Raw genomic sequence first — 23186 nt, forward strand, 5'->3', positions numbered from 1 at the left:
AGATGCCCAGTGAACGTCGCTTTCCAGCGTGCATAACCCCAACTATGAAATTCTGAGGTGATGGTGTGATGGTATTGCCCTATTTTTCCTGTTTTGGCTCGCACCTCTGTGTTACCAACGAATATTGTACTCCAATACATTCTGAACATTCTGAACAATTCAATGCTTTTTACTTTGTGGCGTTTCTGTGAAAGTGACTGTAGTTAGTTTTTCAGCAATACAATGCCCATGTCATAAGGTTGCTGCTGTAACTGCGTGATTTGTGGACATGAATTTAACCAAACTTGAGTGGTTTCCACAGAGCACTCCTTACCTTATTGAACATCTGTGGGATGAACTGGTGTCGATTGAGGTCAAGGGACGTCCGTCCCACAACAGTTCAGGATCTCATTACATGCCTCCAGGAAGAATGGTTCAAAATTTCCATTGATAGGTACCGTACGCTGGTAGAAAGTATGCCCAGTAGGAATGCCACCTCCTTTTGCTGCGCTGACTGTAGCATTCTGCTGGTGGAAAGTATGCCCAGTAGGAATGCCACAGTCATCGCAGCAAAACGGGATCCTACATCTTATTAACGTGGGAGAGTGTGTGTCTATATATACATTCCTTAGAAAGAAGACGACGCACACCATAGTGTGGAACAAACATCCTGGCGCCCACCTTAATAAGATGCAGGCAGGGCCGTTGTGTGGGTTTGCCTACCTAGTTGCAAAAGGGTTTGTCCCCTTCCATCAAAAATTAAAAGATCCCGAAGTGCAATAACCTGTTACGAATCATTTTATTATACTACACATTAAGAGGAATGTATATTAAAATAAAGAAAAAACACAACTCTAAAAAAACTTTTTTTCATTCATTTTCTACTGAGATGTTCTATTTATTCCATATTTTTTATTACGTGTTCGATTATATCGCTCCTAAATTGTGCCGCCCGGGTTCATTGCACCCCGGTACGGAACGCGTCTGGATGTAGGACCTCCTTTCGCTGCGATGACTGCAGAATTCCTACTGGGTATGGTTTCCACACACACTATGGTAGCCATTGACCTAAGGTGTGCGTTCTTGCGCGTGTGTATACGAGGTTGGTCTGAAAAGTTCTCGGCCTAACAATGAAAAAACAAATTAATAATTTCAAAATTATTTTTATTTTTCAACATAATCTCCCTTAATACTAATACATTTATTCCAGGGCCATTATCCAGTCGCTGTAGTGGTTCTAAGTCAGATCTGCAAAATACTCCTCTACAACTGCAATCACCTCTTCATTCGAAGAAAAACGCTGACTAGCGAGGAACAATTTTAGTTTTGGGAAGAGATAGAAGTCAGAGGGAGCCAAATGTGGGGAATCGGGTGGATGTTCCAACAATTTATAGTGCAGATCCCTTATTTTTCCCATTGCCAAAACACCTTTGGGGAAGGTGCATTGTCCTGATGAAAGATGATTTTTTTTTCTTCTGCAAACCGGGTCTTTTCTCACGAATTTTTTCGTCTAGTCTGATTAAAAGATCGGAATAATATTCCCCGGTTATTGATTTACCCTTTCCAAGATAATTAATAAACAAAATGCTTTTAGCATACCAAAACACTGATGCCATGACCTTTCCTGCTGATGGAACTGACTTTGTCTTCTTTGCCGCTGAACAACCGGCTCCGAACACTGTTTGGATTATGATGTGTAATAATCAATCCTAGTCTCATCCATAGTAATACATCGACGCTAAAATCAGTTTTATTCTTGTTAAATCGCTCCAAGCACTGTTCAGATATTTCCGTGTGTGTTTTTGATCAGCTGTGAGCAAGCTCGGCACCCATCTTGCACAAAGCTTTTTCATTTGCAATTCTTCATGCAAAATATATCCGATACATTCTTTTGAAATGCCTATAGTCTCAGCAATTTGACTCGCCGGTCATCAAATACCATATCATGCACTTGATCAATGATTTCTGGTGTTTTTATTTTTGGACGTCCTTCACGTGGATCATCTTCAAAGATGGTAAAAGTAGGCAACACATTTCTTAATTGTAGAAAACGAAGGAGAAATGCCCATAAACCTTTATGAACTTCGAATGAATTTCTTTTGGTGTTCAACCTTCTTTTACAAAGATTTTTATGACCATGATACTCAATTTTACCCATTTCAAGTGGTACAGACAACACTTTTGCTTCACACAGCTGTATAAAACAAACTACTTAATAGAATAACTTGCAATTTCACAAGTGAGAGAACGAGGGGCCATCCCTGGAGACTGTGTAAGAGTGTGGTTAACAAGGGTGTTAGGACTAGATTTTTTACTTGGAGGGTTGTAAATGGGTGGAATGCTTTGCCAGGTGGTTGTGAATGCTTCAACTGTGAATGAATTTAAGGAGAGGTATGACAGGTATTGTGTAAATAATGGTTAGTGCGTCAATGTCGGGTCTCCCGCGTCGAGTGTTTTGACTCCATGGAGACACCGTTAAAATAATAATAATAATAATGCAATAGTTGACAAAATAGCTCAGAGGATTAGTTGGATGTTTAAGATAAGATTGGGAAGTTATTATCCCTCTTTATAAGCTATGATTCTGTTACCTACGTTTCTAGGTGACCGGGAGGTGGTGGAGTGGATTCAGAGACGAGTGCCCAAGCTCGTGGAAAGTACCCTATGAGGACACATTGAAGATGTGTTGGTTACAGAGTTTAGCTGACAGGCAGAGGATATGACAGAAACTTATACATCACTAAAGGGATTCTATAAGACTGACACAAAAGATTTTCAATACATGGGGAGTAGAGGAGAAACAAGGGGTCACACTTGCAAACTAAGAGTAATGTCAGTAAGGGTGTGCAGACTAGGTTTACTTGAAGTGGTGAATGAGTGGAATGATTTGTCAGAGGTGACTGTGAGCGTCCCAACAGTGAATAAATTTAAGATGTTTGATAAGTTTTAAGATATATGATATGTATTATGTTATGCATAATATGGATCTCCCGCGATGAGTCTTGAGACTGCATGGAGTACCCTCATAAATAATAATTCCACTCTTTGCATGATCCACGACGCGACACTCTTCCAATTTTCGTTTCAGTCATTAAGCGATAAAAATTAACCCTAATTACGCATTACAGTCACGCGCTTCATTTGAAAACATGTTTCATTATTATATACGCATTTAAAACAAATTGCAATTAACTTTTCAAATAAATAAATTTTTAATCAAACCGATGCATTCATTTCGTTCGATATTAACTCTTACTACCCTTAAGTGCGCAATTGTAATATAGTAATTATCCTGAGCTCATTTTCACAGTTCACAACATGAACTAGCTCAGTGCAATTAAATGACTAAACACTTTACATAATTAAAATGATTTTTGATACCTTAATTTAAAAAATACAATATAAAATTATATTGCAAAGCTAAATCAAAGAGCGGAATGTGACTGGGTGCATCGCGAAAAGAGAATCTCGCTCCACTGCTACCTACTTTGTTTTCGTGAATTTTATTATTTGTCTTCCATGTTAAATTATTGTTTACAGATAATTTATATAAATTCATCCTTCTCAATGAACAATCAACAAAGAAAACAAACTGAGTTGTAATGAGCTGTGTTGTTGTGGCGTACATTTTAAAAACACGTTAAAAGCAAGTCTATTTCGGTATAATTACGTAGCGTATTAATTTGTTATGTCAACATAATAAAATGATTGATAATATCACCAGTTGACATGAGTTAAAGAAAAAAAAAATCAAGATCTTTTCTGCACATCCTCCTCGATTACATAGTCTTCCAAAGATCTACAAAACCAGGCATTCCTTTAAGTCCTGTTGTTCCATCAGATTTAGAACTTTTTATCTTTAAAATAAATGACTCATCCTAGGAGTCGGTTCATTCTAGAGGAGGATAAAATAACCAGTTAGACTTTCAGGATTTACTGATTCTTCGTCAAATGGATAGCTACATTTCTCAGTGTTCCAGGATACTTATATTGACAGTTATATTCATGCTGCATTGTATCATCATCCTAGTGAAAAAAATTGGGACTATCAAGATCTTATTAAATCATGCTCATACTTTATGTTCTACAGAGGACTTATTATAAAAGCTGGATTACATAAAATTATTTTAAAAAAATGATTTTGATGAGTCCAATATTACGAATGCATAGTTTTTAGGCACCCTACCTATGTCTCAGGAAGAACTCCTTTATGTTCCTCTTCCTTATGTTAAAGGAATGTGGGAAAGTATTGATAAAATGTCTGATGCCTCTCAATATCCTTTTGTGCTATCAGGAAAATTTCAACTTTAATTTCTTCACCCAAGGATAAACTTCCTCCACCCATTTTTTTTAAAATTCTTCTATTATTTGTACTTTATGTTCTATTATTCAACTGTAATGATGATGAAGCCTCCAATATTAAGGCCAAAAATTTTACATCTGTTAAACAATATTACACAAAGCTTGAGTGAAGATAGAATGGTGAAGGAATGAATAGGTGGTATTTAAGGAACATCCTGATCAGTCATCTGAGATTAGGTGATTATAAGTAAAAGTAAGAAAAATAAAAAAGATGACTTGAGATGCAAATGTTCCAATGTTTTAATAGCAGATTAGTTAGTTGTTCACATGTAACATCATTTTGACGCTGTATGGGGGTTTTGAGAGTGAAACTTTCTGCTAGGAAAAGTGGTCGAGTCTCAGATGCCTTTCCACAAAGAGCATAGAGCAATCACAAACATCATGCCTCTAGTGAGATTCGAACCCACAGCTTCTTTGCTGGAGGGAAGATACACTAACCACTAACTCGGCCAATGAAGTCAGTAATAGCAGATTTCATGTGTTTATTTAGCAAGAACCTTCCCACAGGGAATGGAAGGAGAGTAAAACGTCTGTTTCAGAAAGAAGGTGCTAAGATTGCAGCTTAAAATTACAGAGTGATTTATGTATTTGGAGTTGTGGTTGTTGACCAGGATGCAGAACTGGGTTCATAACCAAATTCTATGTGTGTGGGGGGGAGGGGGGGTCTGTATGGACTATCAAAGAATGGGGATGCTTATAAAACATCCCCATTATCCAGTGCAAAGGCCATTGACAAACTGGGACAGATGGAACTGGATAGCATTTTCTTTTTACGTTATTCCCACCCACAAAAGTTGTAAACTTTTAGTAGACTGGTACTAAAAAGGTTTGGCAAAAGGATTCCTTTAATTTTTTAAATATTAAATTTTAATATTTTTTCATACTCGAGAAACAATGCTCTCTAGACTACACATAGTACTCTTTCAAGCAAGGCAGTGGTCTTTCTCCAAGCAATGAAATTCATCCCCAGTCTAAAAGCATTCAGAAAAAATTAAACGTACAACCTGTCAGTTGGAGAGCAGTTATGCCATCTGCTTCGCTCACCATTACAAACCATCAGTACATGCATACAGATGTTCTGCTAGAGAATTTTGTTCGTATAAATTAGTGTAAACTTATATTCTGTTTCGATTTACTATTTTCAGATTTTAGTACAATTGTATTGTGAGAACTGCACAATAATTGCTTCTTTTAATATATATATATATATATATATATATATATATATATATATATCAGTGGCGTCGTGTGATCATTTCGGTTGGGTGTGCTGTCATGTTTTCCAGGAGGGGAGGGGGAGAGTAGGTTGAAGACAAATAATTACATCAATAAATTTTTATAATTATTGATTTAATTAAATAATTATTACATCAATAAACGTCTTTTAGCTTTTTTCATGTAATTATTTGTCGATGTAAACTATAAATACATTATTTTCATTTTGCATAAATTTTAATGATCTTTCATTCTTGGAGGGGGGGGGGAAGGTATTCAAAATTAATAGTTTTTAGCACAATTTCATATATTAAAAAATTGACCAGCATATTTGATTACTAAACAAATAATTAATTAATCCTAAATTAAATTATTTCAGTTTAAAAGCAAAAAAATCATAAAACTAACAAGTAAAATACCTTTCAAAAATGTATTTTTTTTAAAAATTTGTTTCACTATAAATTTACAATTCACACTTCACTCTGTACTTTACTAGACAGAGGGCAAACTAACCGGTCACTGTTCACAAATCAGAAAAAGACGAACCAAAAACAGAGAACACGTGTTTTATTACTGCAATAAAACAAGTGTTCTATGGCTGCCCCGCAACAGGCCAACCTATAATAAAATTTTAAGACAGACAAAGCGTTCCCAGGGTCGAGGTTGTAAGATTACATATCTCAATCAAGTTTACGATTGTAATTTGTGGAAGTATACATAATATCTGATCATTATCGGAATTATCCACACTTTCGGGAATCCTAAATTCATTAGTTTTTTTTTTTAAGTATCAGCGGTTCTGTCTTATCAGTCTCACATATGCTGGTATTTTGTTGTAGAACAACATCTTATAATACACGCAGAATATTCATTTTTATTCAGGAATAGATATTTTTTAACTGTCTGTTGTTTCTGTAGACTAGAATAAAAATGTCTCTATATACTGTTAAAAAACTTTGCAACCTCAACAGATGCTATAATCCACAAGCAAAAGAAAAAACAATTAGCTTTTATTTCCTAACATCCACTTTCAAATTTTCAGTTCCAGAAAACATGTGTAACAGCTGTTTGCAATAAAGCTATTGGATATAGTAATCTCTCAACTCATGACAACATTCAATTGGATTGGTTGACACAATAACTTGCAGACATTATACATGTCTGCAAGGAGATGCGCTTGAAGCCAAACACCTTCCTATGCATTATGGGAAGGGTCACTACCCAGACCAGTTTCGAACTTTGAGATTTCATCAGTGGGAACTAGACTCAGAGGTGATGCTAATGTTGAAGTAATGAAGAAGTCATATTTTCATGAGTTGCCAAAAGGTGTTACACCATATTATTAATTATTAAAATACTATGGATTAGAGAAAGTAGGTAGAAGTTTTTCCACTTGGTTATACTATAAATTAAATATATCAAGAAATTATATACTTGGTTTAATCCATGATCCAAGTGTAAGTAAACAAAGTTTGCCCCTGAAGTATTTTCAGGACTGGGGCAATTTGTTGTAAAGGTAGGTGGTATGATTTCACATCACTTGCCTTAGTATCCCATTATACATGTCTGCAAGGATATATGCTTTGCGGCAAGTGATGCGAAGTCATTAGCTTCTTTATACAACTTGCTCCAGTCCTGATAATAGTTCAGGTGCAATCTTGTTTGCTTACACTTGAATAAAGGATTAAACCAAGTATATAAAATGACAAGGTTAACTGAACCCCACTGGAGGATGGCTTGGAGATCAGAATTGAGGGTTGTGGTGGTTGATGTTCTGTTGGTTGAGGTGTATAGAGTAAGGTTTATCAAATTAAAGGGAGAAGTGCAACGTGCTGTAATCTGCAAAATTGTGTATTGAGTTGGAGGTCAACTGCAGCAGGTCATTGATATAAAGCAAAAAGAGAATTGGTAAGAGGACAGAACCCTGTGGAACCCCAGCATTAGTTGAATGGTGAGAGAATAAAGAACCATCCACCACCAGACAGAGTGCAAATAGACAGAAAGCTGGCAATCCAAGTACAGAAGTCCTGAGACAGAACCAAACAATGGTAGTTTGCTTAGTAAGCCTTTGTGCCAGACCTGGTCAAATGCTCTGGAGATATCAAGTGCAACCACTTTAGATTCGCCAAACTTCTCCATGGCATGTCCAGAGATGGGCGACATACGTGAGCATATCTCCTGTTAATCGGCAGCAATGAAATCCATAATGGTAGTCATTTATTAGGTGGGTGCCTTCAGGTAGTGTAGGAGTTGGTAATCGATGATTTTTTTCCATTACTTTAGACAGGACTGAGGTGAGTGAGATAGGGCAGCAGTTGGATGCAGTGACTCGTCTTGCTTGGGTATGGGTTGAATATAGACCAATTTCCAGGCTGTTGTATAGATACCAGTGGAGTAAGAGAGTAAATACAGGTGATCAGGGATACAGATTGATCTATAATTTGTAGTCACAGCCTTATTATTATCATTATTACATGACATCTCCAAGGAGTTCTGGGAATCATTATGGGAGGGCACACTACTCCACTACAACTCACCATCTCCCTTATTAATCCTCCGTCTACACCACACTACTACCATCAAAACCCAGCACCATTTATTGCCTGCCACCACCACCACTAGTAAATATTTTTCTTTTAACCTTTTTTTATAGCCGCTTCTGCTATAGGTGTCTCCCAATTCTCTCCATCTGTTTCTATCCTAAATTATATATATATATATATATATATATATATATATATATATATACACACACACACAGTAGTACATATATCCTATCAGTGGTTCTAACAGGCACTTAAGCACCCACCACCTTTCCAAGTATTCTTGGACTTCACAACTGTAACACAAGGATAAGGTGGTTAAACCCTGTGCTTCCACTAGTGTGTGTGTATATATATATATATATATATATATATTGTCTGTAAATTGTGTGTTCTCGTGGCTGATTTGCCTGTATGGGGGGATGGAAAAATACGAATTTCAGGGAGAAACGTTCCTGCTATCTTATCGTCATCTTTATGCAATCGAACAATTTTACCTTCTTTTTACTCTCTTGGAACTTGTACTGTTGTAACTTATTAAACAGGCATGCCAATGCTACCGCCAATCTTCTGGAACATTCCCTTAAGGCTTATTTCTCAAACTTCAGATACCCGCATACCCGCCTTCTTAAATTTTCATTACCAAGCCCTTATCAAAATAATAACAAATAAAATATATTTCATTGTAAATGTCTATTTTATTTGAATTTATATGTTCATGTAAACAACAAATATGATTTATTTTTAATAGAACAAAATTTGGAATAGGTTCCTCTTCATTTCCCATCCATGAAAATCCATATTTCAAGTAATTCATACCATACGAAGTGGTATCAAAAAGTTTTGAGACTAGCTCTGTTTATGAGAAATTACTTTATTTATCTACGTTTACACACTATCACCTTCAAAATAGTCCCCTTGCATATCAATACAGCACTCCCAGCATTCTTGCCACTTCTGGAATGTGTCCTGGAAGTCTTCTTTTTGAAGCATGTCAAGCACCTTCTGATTCGCGATGGATCTCCGCAATGGTGTCAAAACGGTGACCTTTGAGCTGGATCATCATCTTTGGGAAGAGGGCGAAGTCTGCAGGAGCCAAATCTGGCGAGTAGGGTGGGTGCGGAAGTGAGATCATGTTGTTTCTGACGAGAAACTCACGTGTGAAGAGAGCTCGGTGACAGGGTGCATTGTCATGGAGCATCCAGTTTTTCGCGGGCCACAGATCTGGGGCTTTCGCCGAATGTCCTCCCTCAGACGCCTTAAAACCTGGCACTAGAAATCACTATTGACGATCTGGCCCCTGATTACTAATTCTCGATGCACAATGCCGCGAATGTCAAAAAAAGACGATGAGCGTGCACTTGGTCGAGCTGCGGACCTGCCTCATCTTTTTCGGTCGTGAAGATGGGCTCTTCCACTGTGAAGACTTTTTTTTTTTGCTTCGTCTCAGGGTCGTTCCCATACACCCAAGTTTCGTCACTGGTACTGATACTCGAATTTCACGTTTGCTCTTTGTTCTAACTCGCTGTCCATGATGAAATCGCAGATGGGGTAATGCAGGCGGTCAGAAAAGCATCAGTTGCACAGCTCCTAACGTACACAGGACGATGTCTTTTGGCACACTGACTTATTAAGGTAGGTGCTCCCTGTGACTGTGCGTGCATGCCATCTGTTGCCATGTTACAAACCTAGTGTCGAAACTTTTTTATACCACCTCGTACTTACGAAGATTTTTCATCTTCTTCCTAGTTGGTTCTCTAGAGATGTCAGACGACACATCCTTATCAATTTCATTTGATCCAGATGCAATATCAACGTTTTCTTCTTGCTTACAGCTACTTGTATTTGCTGTATTGCTCTCTTTTGGGGGTTTTATAAATCCAATCTTTAACCAATGATCCATACGTAAGAATTTGAAAGCTAAAAAAATTACCGTATTTACTCGAATATAACTCTCACTTTTTTCCAAAATAAAAGATAAAAAATCGTGTTGCGAGATATGTGCGGGGATTTTCGGAAACTAAAGTTTTCAGAAAAAAACTGAAAATGGTGCGACTTACCAAGAAGCTCCTACTCGCTATCGCTACTTTTGGCATCGAGAACAGTTTCTTTGTGTGCATCGCCAAAGTCATCTACCCAAATAGCATCATCTTCTTTCCCATTATTTGAAGCAAAAATTACTAGTAATTTACAAGAGTTGAGATACGTAGAGCAGCGAAGGCATATGATTGGTGCGGTATTAAAAAAAAGATCGCGCGAACCAAAGACAAATTAGCATTTCAACAGTTGAGTTGCTAATTCCCTTCAACCTAATTCCATATCTGAAACACATTCAATATATATTTCTTAGTTTTAAGATGCTCACGACGGGATGGTGTCAAGCAAAACCATATGTTCCACCAGCAACATATAGTTTTGCTTGAGTCTATACTCTGTTGGAGAGGGGGGGGTGATTCATTAGTTTGTGCCGTTTTTATCCAGGTTGACTCTAATTGCACTATTTGTTGAAAAATACGACTCCTTTAATTATGCATAGCCAAAAATTGCAGAGTATCCCAGGGGTATGCATACCACACTTTGAGAAACACTGCCTTAAGACATGTGGTGATATGCCATCACCTTATTGATAGCAAGCTTATTTATTTTCTTATATATCTCCTGCTTACAATTAAGTCATCCTCTCCTATGTCCTCTATACTTCAGTTTGTCATGATTTCATCCTCATGAGGATGAAACGCCTTTATAGATTGTTCACTTAATACCTCAACTGTGTGGAGCAGTTACCATTTTCATCATCTTATCGTAATCATTTTTCCTTACTTGCCACATATCTGAAAACTTCAGGGTTTTTCTTGGCTTGATTTGTTAATTTTTTCTCATACCGTAGTTTTGCTGTTCTTACCAACTGAGTTGGTAACTCAGTTGTTCTTACCGAGTTACCTTCTTCATTTTAAACCTACTTTATTTAATCAGTCATTTAACCTTCTGAATACATTTGCACATTAATGTTCAGTATCTTTTGGTCACTTCCCAAGCAGTGTTTATCTCCCTGCTGCTTAACACCTCATTCCATGCTTTAGCTCCAAGCTGTCTCATAATCACCATCCTTGTAATTCTACATATATCCTTTCCTCACACAGCTAGCCGCAACCCAGGTGATCACTTCCTGATCCCACCAACCCCACTCATTCAGCTCCTCTGATGAGGATGTGAATGAGCCATCCTTTACATACTGCTTGAGATAGCTGTCTCTCAAGAACTCAAGAAATTCATTTTCTTTCATCTCAAATGCTATATCCTCATTCCAATCCATTTAGAATGAGGATATAGCATTTATTTATGGGTGATTTTACCTCCATTTAATTATGGAAGTAAAATCACCCATAATGATCACCTTTCCGCTGTCCACTAACTGAAGATGCTTATATATTTCTTCATCACTATCCTGCACATTCTCTGGCCTATAGCAGCATCTGACTAAATATCTCTTTCTGTCAACCTCCACATCACCCCATACTGACTCGAAACCATTGCCACTATTGATTATTTACATCTTTTATCTCCACTTTGTGTGCAAATAATTCATCTGCTATCATATAAAGTATTCCCCCTTCCGTTTTTGTCCTTTCTATCTTTACAGAAAACATCATACCCTTTCATTTCTATTCCACTCAGGATATCATCCTTATCTAACCATGTTCCACTTATTCCAACAATTTTTGAATGAATAAACTCAACGAATCCATTTCATCTCAGTTATTTCTGATGTTCCTGGCATTTGTAAATAGACACAGCAATTCACTTCTAGGTCTATAACCAGTCCTGTCCATGCCACTTGTAGGTTGTGATTGCCATACACCTAACCATTCCCAATTGGCTTTATCACACTTACCCTATCTACCTCTTCAGACTCAGCTACATCCCATACATTCAATTCCCATACTGATCATCCTCATATACACATTTACTGCTACTTCCAAAATCCACTCTCCTTATAGTGTCTCCTTGTCCACCCTGATTCCCATTTCCTTGTCCATCTTGCATTCTCATTCTATCATTATCACACAGTACTACTATTCTCATTTACAATCACTTCAGTCTTATCACAGTTCCTCTCTTCTGATCTTTTGCTTCATCTCTTCCTCTACTCTCTTGCTTATATCACTCATTGCTCCTTCTTGCAGCAATAGCCTGACTCTCACAAAATCCATTCAAATGAAACCTGTCACTTCTGTACATTTCCTCTCCATTCTTCCCTTAAATGCATCCTACACATTCACAAACTTCACTTCTTTCTCCTCACACAGCATTGCCAACATATACCATTCATGATGCCTGCTTTCCATCTTAACTCACTATTATCATACTTACAATACCTAGGCAACACACCAGCCACCCTTCCCACCACACTGTTATCTTTCACTTTCCTACACGCTCTTTATGTTCAACCAAATCAACTGTTCCAACAACCACCATCAACAGCTCACTTGCTCATCTGCTTCTCTTATGAAGTGAATGTAGTAAGATTTGCTTGTTGTTTACTGTATCCAAAATTAGTATTATAGTTGAATGTTTAGCTATGTTTAAAATGAATAAGCTAAAAAGACTTACTTAGTTTACTGAAACTGAGTTTTTACTGCTTTGAAGCAAAGCTCTGTGAAGATAACATGAAATAGCAGCATCTTGTCTCACTTCATGAGAGAGAGAAAGAGAAGTGTTTTTGGAACAAGTGAGAATAAAGTTCCATGAGTAGACTGCTTTCTTTCTGAAAGCAGTCTTTCAGAAAGAAAGAATTTTGAAAGTTATTTCACTGTTATGTTACAAAGGTAATTGGAATAACAGATGTGGAAGAAATTTATAGGAACTTCGGAATTTGATAAATGAAGTTTCTCATATATTATGTGACACCTCCAAGGACTCATTGTGAGAGGGGCATTCTACTCCACTACAGAAATCTCATTGTCTCCCGTACTACTAATTCTCCAAGTACACACTACCATCAACACCATCTACCCTCATCACTACAAACAACAGTATTTTTTGTTTGTAAATTGTTCGCATCCTCTTAACTAATTTGCCTGTATGCAGGATGAAAACCCCAAGTTTTTGAGAGAAAAAAAATGCCCCATTGCCTCCTTATGAGATTAGCTAACTCACCTTCATATTAAAAGGTTTCATTAGAAAAGTGATTTAACAGCTGTTTTGGAGAACAGCATGGATAATGATTTTTAAGTTTGATAACTTTTCCTTGGAAATCCTTCATACAGAACAAAAAGATTCTGAATCTTGAAAATGAAAACAGAAAGAATGTTTTACCATGATCTCTCTAGTTAGCATTTAAAGGAGAAATGCTAGACAGTATTCAAATTTGAAGATTTTACTGTTAAGTCTGAACTTTTCATATCTATAACTAAGAAAAGGAAATCTACAGTTATTTCCAAGATAAAGTGGCTTTTAGGAGATCTGTTTCTGCCAAAATATTTCTTTCAAGAAAGGTCCAGATGCAGTTAAGAGACAATGTTGTTTTTAGCTAGTATATTTTTGGCCCAAAAGCTAGATAAGATGTGATTTAGTTACTGTATATGTCGGCATATAAGACGACTCTCAAATACTACAGAAAACCCCCTCGAAATCATGAGTCGTCTTAAACGGCAAGTATAAAAAGGGAAGCTTAATTTCTTGGATGAACATTCAGTTAGTTACAATACATTGTTATATAAGAAAATAGGCAGTGTTTATAAACAAATCAGATTAATTTTTTGTTACATAAATTTATTTAAAATATTACAATAGATGTAAGTCTTAAAAAACAATTATTAACCTCAATTTTCATGTTAATTTTCTTCATCATCTGTTGAAAGTAGTTCTTCAGATTCATTGTTTAAATGATCATCATATGGATTCCAGTTCAAATCCGGTGAATTGATTTAGTTTTCATCGTCATCAGTGTCCCACAACAGTTCATCTTCCGTACCATCCATAAGATTAGAGATACCACACTTTTTAAATGATTTTATTACAGTCTCTACTTTTACTTTATTTCGTGCTTTGATCACAAAATTACACAACATATCAAATGATGCAGTGCACATAGATCCACCATTTGTAAATGAATTTTCACCAGTCAACATCCAATTATTCCATTCTTCTTGCATGTGATCTTTAAATGGTTTGTTCAAACAGACATCTAGTGGTTGCAATATAGAAGTTAAAAACCACCTGGTATAAGATAACCATTCTGCCTTTGTTCGAATAACCATTCTGCAACGTGATTTTCCAGTTGCAGCCATTGGGTGATCCCCATTCTCACTGCACATTTTTTCTTTGGCAATTTTTTTAAAATATCTTCTTTCTTCCTCCATTCTCTTACCACCTTCTCAGTTATGTCAAACTTTCTTGCAGCAGCACAGTTATTGGTTTGCTTTGCCATTTCAATTACCTTTATTTTGAATCGAGCTTCATACTTTCTTCGTTTTGTTGCTGGTTCCATGATTTTAAATAATAACAATTCTAATAATCCTAAAATTTTAAAAAAAAGGCAAAATTAATAATTAAAATTTGGTCTAATCACTTTTAATTAGAGTAATTCGCATAAATACTAAATATATGCTATGCAAAAAAAAAAATAATGATAATAAAAAAAAAGGTAGATATAAAAATAACAGATATAACAAGAATACCTAACGTTGCATTAATACAAAAAAGAAGAAATTGGGAAATCATCTTATACAACTGACATAAGCTTAAAACCTAAAAATAGCCTAAAATTTAGGCCTGGTCTTATACGCCAGTCATCCTATATGCCGACATATACAGTAATTATCATTTTAGATTTTAAGACGAGTTACCATGGATAAAGTTCAGGATATTGTATGTTTATTTTTCAGTGAATTTTATTATTATTAAACTTATTTTCATTTTTGTAAATAGAGGTGTGAAGACTATTTAATTATTGAAGTTAAGATAGAATTTTGAGAATAGATAGCAAAATGCATGTATCCAGGATCTTACTTGTGTGCTTAGATTTCAGTATATAAATCTGATACCACTGGCAGTCTTATTTTTACAAAAGCCACAATCGATGATCAGGATGTAATTATTACTATTTAATAGTTTAAAACTTTCACACCAGGGTGGCAAACCAGATTAGTAAGGGAGATAAGAGACTGGCTGTTTAATAGCTATGAGTAATTGCATATAGGGAAGCAGTTTCTTAGAACAAGAAAGTCAACAGTTTATTTTAAATTCATTACTGTTATATCTTAATGTCAAAGATAATATTAGTAGTTTAAATGGGTATTGCATATATGGGTTTGCAAAAGATGCAAAACTGGGAGAGCCCAGTGCAGAATGAAAAGGACAGTGTGGCTCTTCATAAAGATTTGACCAATTCAATGTTGTGAGTATAAGATTTTAAAATTTGGAAAGTGAAGGAATTCTGTGTATATAACTAAGGAATGTACTGCATTCAATCTGGTAACAAACTGTTAGAATATTTTTTTGTAAGAACCACTAGAAATGTAAAAACAAAAAAAAAACAAAAAAATAAGTTCAGACAGGATCAGACAAATAGACCTAAGGCTAGCGAAAATAGCGAAGGTCACTGGATTAAGAGTTTTCCTGCAAAAACTCAACTATACTGTGGGTGATGGAGGAAAACCCTCCAGTAGATTCGGGGGACTTAATTTGTAGGACTAAGGTCGGGAGAGGGAGATAAAATGCAGAAATTGAGAGGCCAAAAGGGCTGTTGCTTCAAAGTTGTTTCCAGTGCCAAGCCTTTTGAAGGACAGGGAGAGTCACGCTCCTTTGAGCATGCAGTTCCGACGAAGATGGGAAGTTAGATAGCAGTGGAGACGGTCTTTTCGAGATGTCCTACCGTATGATTCTTCGATGATCTATGTGTGTGCTGTAGTATTGCTGCCATAACCTAGAGCAGATCGGAAATTCCTATTTTGAAAGAAGCGGAACGTGCCTGTATACCTTTAGGGTATAGGACTATACGTAATGAGTTGGCAAGATTGTAAGAAATTTTATGTTAATTCCTAGATTGTGAAGATTAAGCGACAAATGCCGGTTCTATTGTCGATTAACAAAGAAAGTATTAGAGAAGTCGGAAAGCCACACTTCTGTTTGAATGGGAATAAGTATTATATAGAGTTTTAAGGAATTTGCTAATGTTGTGTAATGCAAAGAAATTGAATGTGGTTAAAATGCTTTAACTTTTTCCTGTTTATAGTGTGAGTAAAGATAAAGTGTGTTTAAGTCTATCCACATGTCTGAAAAATTATGTGAAAATTTAATGTCTTTGTCTTGAAGCTTAAGCAAAAATGCTTGAATGATCGTATGGAGAATTAGACATAGTTATGTGCATTGATATGTTCAGCTTAAATTTTGTAATTAATTTGTCTTAGAATGAATAAACATGTTAGTTTTGTTAATAGCCTGCCTGATCTTGCCGTACCAATGCACTGTCTAATAAAAATATAGAACCTGTGTGACCAAAGAATAGTTATAGCCATGACTGACTGATATTAAGAATTAGGAGTTGCTTGAATTAGTTAATTTAAGAGATATTTCTCGTGCTTAGCTAAATGTTTCCCTTGCATGTAAAGGAAAGATAAACAATTCTTTTACACGATCCTTAATGGCGCAGTCGAAAATAAAAATAAATTTTTAAGGATCAATACAAGGGAAATGCAGCAAGGTAGCTTAGGGAATTGGTTCAAGCCAGAAACAATTGTGTCTACACTTTGAGCACATGAAATAGCTTACTCACGGCCTTGAGAGAAAAGGGGGAGTAAAACTATAGACTGGAAGGATTAAGAATAATACTCGAAGAATAATTATTCTTCAAGTATTATTCTTAATCCTTCAAGTATTATACTTGAGCTAGTTCAAGATTATTCTTAATCTTGAACTAGCTCAAGATTAAGAATAATCTTGAGCTAGTTCTTCATGCAAGTTTTGTGCATGAAGAACTAGCTCAAGAAACGACGATAAACTCGGTATTACGACTGATAAGAAAAAGATATTACAAAGGTGCAGTCTGCCGACTTAAAAAATAAATAAATAATATCATCATAGAATTAAAAGCTAGATATTATTACAGTAGTATGGTATTGATGAGAACATTCATGTGTAGAAAAAAAAAGAAGTTATGGTTTTAAAGAGAAATATTGGGTTTATTTGGCCATAACAATATAAAAATGAAAACTAAACATTTTTTCCATATATATTTATGGCTTCTTCTGGGTTAAGATGAACAAAAATACAATAAAAGGCCAGAATGAACTATAGCAATACCAAAACACAGAACATGTATGGACCATTACAATATATAAGTTGCAATGGAACCATGTGGAGTGTGGGAGCTGGCACAGGTTAGCTATTATTCAGTAGTGTGTGTGTGTGTGTGTGTGTAAGACAGTTGGCTGAAAAACTAAAGTCTGACATGCAGCAATATCCAGTGAGCAATTTCCGAATATCACACAGAAGCAATTCTTGATTCTCATTGTGTGGCTTTTCAATGAATAACCATGGTCGATTATTTCATTTTGCAATTAAAATTGCAATATAAAAGTGAAATTAGCGTCTCCAATATGTTCTGTCTAATTTCCAAAATTTTCTATGTAAGATGTATGTAAGAAAGGCTGCAAGAACATGAAATATTATAAACCCCAGGATGGACAAAGCAAGGATTGTGGTCTTTAGACAAACAAAGTGAACTGCATGAAGTTAAAATGGGCTTGAAAGCCACTCTTCTGTCATGAGATTTGAGGAGACTAATGATTTTGAGCAAAAGTCTACCAATGTAAGGAATAGAAATTTACATAATCTAATATCTGTTGCACACAAGTAGTTGGAGTAGAGACTAATTTTCCCTTCAGTTTCCCCCCCCCCCATCTCTTATGATAGAGATCACCCATTTTTTGAGTGTTTGTATAATACTTAGTTTTTGTGATATATAATGCAATTAGGATGAGTGGAGATAACTTGTATAAGTGAGCTTCTGGTATATGCTAAGAGAGAAAACCTTCTTCAGCTTTTTTAAAAGTTAAAACATCTAGGAGAGGTAGTTTCCCTTTATTTTCCACTACCAAAGTGAATTTTATTTTCTGTTGGAAGGAGCTGACAGATGAAAGAAAAATGTGCAACACAGCAACACAGTATTTCCAAATGATAAATTTCATTATTATTCTGTTACAGCCAAATAAACCTAATGTATTTCTCTTATAATAGATTTTTATCAAAAATTTACATAATCATCATCATCATCAAATTCCTGACATGTACCCTCAAGGGGTGTACAGGATATGATAGTACTACATGAAAAATTTACATCATTACTAACTTCCTATCTACAATTTTCCTCCAAATCAGTCTGTTACTTGTCAAGACTCCAACATTATCAGATCTTATATTTCTATCATCTAAGGCACGTTGTACCGTATCAATCCACCTATATCTTGGTCTTCCTCTGGGTCGTTTTCCTGCCAACCTGGCAGAGAACACTTGTTTTGCTAATCTTTCCTCCCCCCTTTGGTTTAAGTGACCATACCACTTGAGATTAGCTCTGCTAACGCATTCCTGGATGGTGATGATGTCAAGTTCTTTCCTAATATCCTCGTTTTTAATATGATATTGTCATTGATGCCATCTGTTCATGCCTCTAATCTTTCTCAGGACTCTCATATCTGCGGTCTCTAGTCTTTGGTCAAGTGTTTTACTTCTGATCCAGCTCTCAGATCTATAAGTTAAAACTGGTTTGAACACTGTCTTGTATACAGCTAATTTAGTGTTCCAACTAATTTCTCTCTTATTCCATATGGATTTATTCAATTGACTTCCTACCATACCAGCTTGGCTGATTCTGTTGTCTATTTCTATATTTAATTTACCATCTTCACTAAAAATCGTGTGTAAGTAGCTGAAATGTTTTACTTGTTCAAAAGGTTCTCCGTTCACAACACAGTTGACATTTTCAATGATTCTGCCTATTTTCATTGTCTTTATCTTTTTATTGCTGACCTTCATGCCATATCTATTACAACAGTTATTCAATTTAGTCAGAGAATCTTGAAGGCTTGTAGCAGATTTATTTAGAAGTATAACATCGCCCGCATAAAGCAAAGAGCTGACATTAACATCTCCAATTCTGATATCATGTTTAATACCACTTTCCTTCATAATGTGATCCATATAGATAATGAATAACAGAGGGGATAATGTCCATCCTTGTCTCACACTAGTTTTAACATTAAACCATCTTCCTGTACTTCTTTCAATTCTAACTGCTGACTTACAACTCAAATAAAGACTAAGTTGCTTGATATAATGCCCCATTGACACCTTGTCATATGCCTTTTCCAGATATAATCATCAAGTTATAATTATATTGCTTTATAATTATAGCTTGATAATTATAAAGCAATTTTCTAATCTCCCCCCCCCCCCCCCCTCCAACAAAAATATTAAAATTGTCCATAGAGGGAGAATTCGAATTTTTTTTTTTTGGGGGGAGGGGGGGGGGCAATTAGAAAATGTACACGTACATAGCCGAATAAGAAACTCAAAGAGTTTCGTATTCAGCTATGAAACAATATGGGATGTAATATCCCCTAACTTAAATAAGTTTATGTCGCCGAATTGAAGCCTTTGGCTCTTCATATAATTAATAATTTATTAGGACACCTTCTTGGCAATTCTCATAGTAGGATATATGTAAGTTCTGTTTTGCTACAAACTTGGTATTTCTAGGTCTACCTACTCACTGATGAGACCTCAATAAAGGTTAAAACTGGTCTGGGTAGTGACCTTCTCTCACTCATAATGTAGAACAGTAATACAGCTCCTAGGGGCTGGGTTTCACATTATGGGGAAATATCAAGAATAGTGATCGGAGCTTGCTTCACCCTTACCAGTGTTGCACTCCCTAAAGGGTCAGTTGTAACACTATCCAGGTATTTGCTTACGCTTGGACTCGCTGAACTTTATATATTTACTATATTCGGCATGAAACTCTGAATTTCTTATTCAGCTATGAAACAATATGGGATGTAATATCCCTTAACTAAAATGTACATGTACATATTTATATTATACTTTTTCAGAACTTGGCTGACTATTATGCTGGGGGGGGCATCAAAATCTTTGAGATGTTGAGGTGGGGCATCAAGATCTTTGAGACATTGAGGTGAGGCATGATCCAAAAAAGGTTCAGAAACACTGGCTTAGAACCTTGTTTTATGCTGCATTTGGCCTACTTTATATAGATCTAATCACCTAGTTTTAGAGGAACTGAAGAAATTGTGGAAAGAGTAATCCATTCTTATCTAATCTTTTCTATAACAGTACAAAAAAAAATGTCAGGTCTCTGAAATGTTAGATATGAAGACATATTCAGGAAATGCCATATGTGGAGTTCTGATGGATAGGAAGAGGAGACGAATGTGCAAGTTGGTAATAGGTTTGTACTAGAATAAAGCTAGTACAAACCTATTACCAACTTGCATTCCATCTGAAGATATTCATATCTCTTCAGATATTTCATGGAGTGGAAGGAGATGGTCATTTCTGGAAGTTGTATAAGGAGAGCATAAACAAGATAATGATAGGGTACTTTGCTTGGAAAGTGTTGAGCAAATGGAATTCACTGCCTGGGTGCAGGTAATGAGAAAATAAACAACAAGTGACTTTGAAACATGATTTGCTGGGCACTGCATTTGATAGTGAGTACATCCCACAATTGGTCTTTCAATCCAACTGGCGGTCTGGCGATAATGATTATAATAATTTTCTTGCTCTCTGTTCACTCCTACTACTACTATACTTTACAACTTCCCTTTATATGTATTTCATAAATTGTACAACTTGCATAATATTAATAGAATGTTAATATTATTATCTGAGACCTCCAGGGAGTCAAGGACTCACTGAGGGAGGCTATAAATCACCCAAACCAGTTGTCATACCTTCCCTTCAATTCATTCACACTAGATGCACTTACTACTCCTAAAGGCAAACTATTCCACTCATACACTCACTGCTTTGTGAGTGAAAAACCTAGTTCTTACCCCTTTCTTGACTATGAACACACTTCCATAGATGCCCAAATGTTCCTCTCACCTCAACTTCCATACATACATACACACATACATCTTCAAGGCCCACTCTTCCTAATTGGGTTGTGGGGGCAACGGCTGCAAGAGGAACTTCCAATGGTCACGATCCTCTGCCACCAAGCTCAGGTGTTCTGGTGGGATTCCCAAATGTGTCCACCCAAGGTTTTGGATATAATCTATCCAGCGAGTCCTTGACCTTCCACGTGGCCTCCCACCCTCTGGCTTGGCAAAGAGGGCCTGCTGAGGGAGCCTCTCTTGTGGCATTCTGACCAGGTGCCCGTACCAAGGTAACTGTGATCTCTCAACACGGAGAAGCAGTGGTTGAGTATTGAGGGTTTCCCGAACTACAGAGCTTCTGACTCTGTCGAGTTTTGTCAGCCCCACAACCCCCTCGAAGGAACCTCATTTCAGCCGCTTGGATTCGTGCCCGCATTCTTTTGGTCATTACCCAACTCTCATGACCATAGGTGAGGGTGGGAACATAGACTGTATTGAAGACAGCCAGCTTTGCCTTCTGGCTTAACTCCCGCTTCAATACTACCGAATGGCCAAGCTCCCGCAATATTGAGATTGCTAAGCCAATTCGAGTATCTAGCTCTACGTCCCATTTTCCATCATTCGTGAATATGGACCCAAGGAATTTAAACTTCTCCACCTGCCTCATAGGGACTCCACTTATATTTAGAGTGCACTGGGATGGTTGTCTTGAGACCACAAATGTTTCAGTTTTGGCCACACTGATCTTCATTCCGGCATCTGCACAAACAGCTACAAACTTATCCAGGGTCCGCTGGAGGTCATCTATGGAAGAGCTCAGCAGAACTAGGTCATCTGCAAAAAAAGCAGACGTCCAATGCTACATTTTCCAATTCTGACATACTCACTGCCTCGGCTGTGCCTATCGATCCAATCCATAAATATTATGAAAAGAGGGGTGACAGAACACACCCTTGGCGGAGGCCAATGGAGACTGTGAAAGGTTCAGACTTTGTGCTGTTTACCCTGACACAAAACTCTGGGCATTCATACAGGGACTTGATGGCAGCTAATAGTTGACCATCCACTCTATACTCCTGTACTACTTGCCAAAGTTTATCCTGAGGAACCCGGTCATATGCCTTCTCCAAGTCCACAAAACATGTGTAGACATTCTTGGCATATTCCCAAGATTTCTCAAAGACTTGCCTTAAAGTGAAGATTTGGTCAGTTGTGCTTCTACCAGGACGAAAGCCACATTGTTCTTCCTGGAACTTTGACTCAACTATGCTCCTGCACCGTCTTTCCAAGCACTTAGCATACACTTTCCCAGGCAACCTCAACTTCCATATAATGAAAAATTTCACCAGACAATATCCTATAACACACATTCAGAAGTTTATAGACCTCTACCATATCACTCCTCTTTCTCCTGCTAACTAGAGTCTAATTCACAAACTTGCAATCTGTCCTCATAGTCTAAATCCCATAATCCCAATATAACTTTTGTAACTCTTCTTTGCACCCTTTCCACAGCTTCTTTATCCCCTTTAGAACTCAGGAGAACAAATCTGCTCACAATAATTCAGGTGCAATCTTATCAAAGCCTTATAAAGAGGCAAAATGACTTCCTTATCCTTACATGTCAAGGTTTGCTTCAACAGCAATTTTTGTTATGTGACCTTGGAACTTCAAATTCCTATCTACCATTACATCAAGATCCCTAGCTTCATCAGTTTCTTGTAGCATAACCTAACTAATATAATACGTGACTGGAAATCTCATCATGCCAAAGTGCATACCTTTACACTTAGTAATATTAAGCTGACAGCTATTTCAAATTTCCAACCTATTCAAATAATTTTGTAAGTGCTGGATATCAGTAGCATCCCTGATTACCCTACCTATCTTCACATCATCAACAAACAATTGCACATCTCCTGTTAGAGATCTTTTAATATGTATCGTCTTTCCTCCTAGCTCTTCACCT

General features: G+C 36.6%; 1 protein-coding gene across 3 annotated transcripts in view; it reads right to left on the reverse strand.

The window, feature by feature from the left end:
* Window positions 1-3599: 3599 nt before the first annotated feature.
* Window positions 3600-23186, reverse strand: part of LOC150102522 (chloride channel CLIC-like protein 1) — a 66501-nt gene continuing 46914 nt past the window's right edge. For 2 of the 3 annotated variants that reach the window (XR_016548922.1, XM_090398937.1), the window contains one exon: window positions 3600-4005. The gene's annotated coding sequence lies outside the window, so the exon portion shown is untranslated. Of the gene's footprint in view, window positions 4006-14135; window positions 14619-23186 lie in introns of those variants that run through there. The other variant, XM_090398936.1, reaches the window with a different exon arrangement.

This window comes from Typopeltis vanoorti, chromosome 10 (genome assembly GCF_054136105.1).
Source record: "Typopeltis vanoorti isolate ZY-2024b chromosome 10, IOZ_Tvanoo_1.0, whole genome shotgun sequence".
Taxonomy (NCBI): Eukaryota; Metazoa; Arthropoda; class Arachnida; order Uropygi; family Thelyphonidae; genus Typopeltis; species Typopeltis vanoorti.